The 2,500-nt window shown below is 50.2% G+C and overlaps 2 non-coding genes across 2 annotated transcripts in view; both read left to right on the top strand.

Annotated features, from left to right (window-relative positions):
- Window positions 1-1,765, top strand: part of LOC149662047 (small subunit ribosomal RNA) — a 1,811-nt gene extending 46 nt beyond the window's left edge. Inside the window, exon 1 of the ribosomal RNA XR_016368741.1 lies at window positions 1-1,765. This exon is cut by the window's left edge and continues 46 nt beyond it. This is a non-coding gene — a ribosomal RNA (small subunit ribosomal RNA).
- Window positions 1,766-2,436: 671 nt separating this feature from the next.
- The window catches only part of LOC149662046 (5.8S ribosomal RNA), a 154-nt gene continuing 90 nt past the window's right edge, over window positions 2,437-2,500 (top strand). Inside the window, exon 1 of the ribosomal RNA XR_016368704.1 lies at window positions 2,437-2,500. This exon is cut by the window's right edge and continues 90 nt beyond it. This is a non-coding gene — a ribosomal RNA (5.8S ribosomal RNA).

The following is a 2,500-nucleotide window of genomic DNA, read 5'->3' as shown; positions in this document are numbered from 1 at the left end:
AGCCATGCATGTCTAAGTACATGCCGAAATAAGGTGAAACCGCGAATGGCTCATTAAATCAGTTATGGTTTCTTAGATCGTACTTTTTTACTTGGATAACTGTGGTAATTCTAGAGCTAATACATGCAGCAGAGCCCCGACCTTAGGGAAGGGGCGCTTTTATTAGACCAAGACCAATCGGGCTTCGGCCCGCTTACCATGGCGACTCTGGATAACTTTGGGCAAATCGCACGATCTCGTATCGGCGATGTTTCTTTCAAGTGTCTGCCTTATCAACTTTCGATGGTAGGCTACGCGCCTACCATGGTCGTAACGGGTAACGGGGAATCAGGGTTCGATTCCGGAGAGGGAGCCTGAGAAACGGCTACCACATCCAAGGAAGGCAGCAGGCGCGCAAATTACCCACTCCCGGCACGGGGAGGTAGTGACGAAAAATAACAATACGGGACTCTTTTGAGGCCCCGTAATTGGAATGAGTACACTCTAAATCCTTTAACGAGGATCCATTGGAGGGCAAGTCTGGTGCCAGCAGCCGCGGTAATTCCAGCTCCAATAGCGTATATTGAAGTTGTTGCGGTTAAAAAGCTCGTAGTTGAATCTCAGTTCCAGACAGGCGGTCCGCTCCGGTGGTTACTGCCTGGCCTGAACATCCTGTCGGTTTTCCTTCGGTGCTCTTCATTGAGTGTCGTAGGTGCCCGACACGTTTACTTTGAAAAAATTGGAGTGCTCAAAGCAGGCGTCCCGCCTGAATAATGGTGCATGGAATAATGAAAGAGGACTTCGAGTTCTATTGTGTTGGTTTTCGGAACACGAGGTAATGATTAAAAGGGACAGACGGGGGCATTCGTATTGCGACGCTAGAGGTGAAATTCTTGGACCGTCGCAAGACGAACTACAGCGAAAGCATTTGCCAAGAATGTTTTCATTAATCAAGAACGAAAGTTAGAGGTTCGAAGGCGATCAGATACCGCCCTAGTTCTAACCATAAACGATGCCAACCAGCGATCCGCCTGAGTTACTCAATTGACTCGGCGGGCAGCTTCCGGGAAACCAAAGTTTGTGGGTTCCGGGGGAAGTATGGTTGCAAAGCTGAAACTTAAAGGAATTGACGGAAGGGCACCACCAGGAGTGGAGCCTGCGGCTTAATTTGACTCAACACGGGAAAACTTACCCGGCCCGGACACCGGAAGGATTGACAGATTAAGAGCTCTTTCTTGATTCGGTGGGTGGTGGTGCATGGCCGTTCTTAGTTGGTGGAGCGATTTGTCTGGTTAATTCCGATAACGAACGAGACTCTAGCCTACTAAATAGGCGACCGATCAATTGTGTCGGTCTTCCTTCTTAGAGGGACAAGCGGCGTTTAGCCGCACGAAACAGAGCAATAACAGGTCTGTGATGCCCTTAGATGTCCGGGGCCGCACGCGCGCTACACTGAAGGAATCAGCGTGTGTTTACCCCTGTCCGGCAGGACTGGGTAACCCGATGAACCTCCTTCGTGATAGGGATAGGGGCTTGTAATTGTCCCCCTTGAACGAGGAATTCCCAGTAAGCGCGAGTCATAAGCTCGTGTTGATTACGTCCCTGCCCTTTGTACACACCGCCCGTCGCTACTACCGATTGAATGATTTAGTGAGGTCTTCGGACTGGTGCTCGGAGCGGCTTTCGGGTCGCACCGACGTACCGGAAAGATGACCAAACTTGATCATTTAGAGGAAGTAAAAGTCGTAACAAGGTTTCCGTAGGTGAACCTGCGGAAGGATCATTATCGAAAAATTGCGGTTCCGAAAAGGTTTAACCGGCGCCATTCTATGGGTACGAGTTACTCGGCGAAAAAACTTTTCAAAATTTTTTAATCTTCTTAGGAAGAAGGGTTTCGTCGTCGTAAAGAACGTTTCGTCGCGTTCTTTACCCGATACCCCCACTGGCAAGAGAACGACGGTAAATCCGTTCACGACCTACCGACGATGCGATTTCGTTCGCGACATAGCAGTGCCTTCACGACACGAGCGGCGCCGTAAACTTCTCTTACGGCGTCGACGAGTGATTAACGGGTGTACAGACCGAAGTTTGGATTCACCCTCGTGGTGCTCCCTTCGAAAGTCCCTGGCTGGCTTTGTCGCTTCGTGATTGCCGTTGAACGGGTCGCGACGGGTAGAAATCGCTCTCCGGTGGAATGAAAAAAATCTCGGCGGACCAGACTGCTCGAGTGTGGAATCTTTCGTGTCTGAGCGCATGGAAGATAGAGGGCTCGGGCCGCGGAATTCAACTCCGCGGCAGCTCGATCGATTCCATTTTCGGGAGTTTACCCTTTTTCCGCGGTAAATTCCCGGCACTATCCGTATAACCTCTATCATAGGGCGTTACCAAGCGTCCGCCTTTCTTAACGGAAAGCGCTTTATATCAAGGGTTTGTATTTTTGAAAAATAAAAAAAGTACGACTCTAAGCGGTGGATCACTCGGTTCGTGGGTCGATGAAGAACGCAGCCAGCTGCGAGACTTG

This window comes from Phalangium opilio, unplaced genomic scaffold, assembly GCF_054372755.1.
Source record: "Phalangium opilio isolate 3A_F unplaced genomic scaffold, DU_Popi_V2 ptg000064l_1, whole genome shotgun sequence".
NCBI classification, from domain to species: Eukaryota; Metazoa; Arthropoda; class Arachnida; order Opiliones; family Phalangiidae; genus Phalangium; species Phalangium opilio.
Note: the sequence above shows the minus strand (reverse complement) of the source record. Positions and strands in the feature narration are given on the sequence as shown.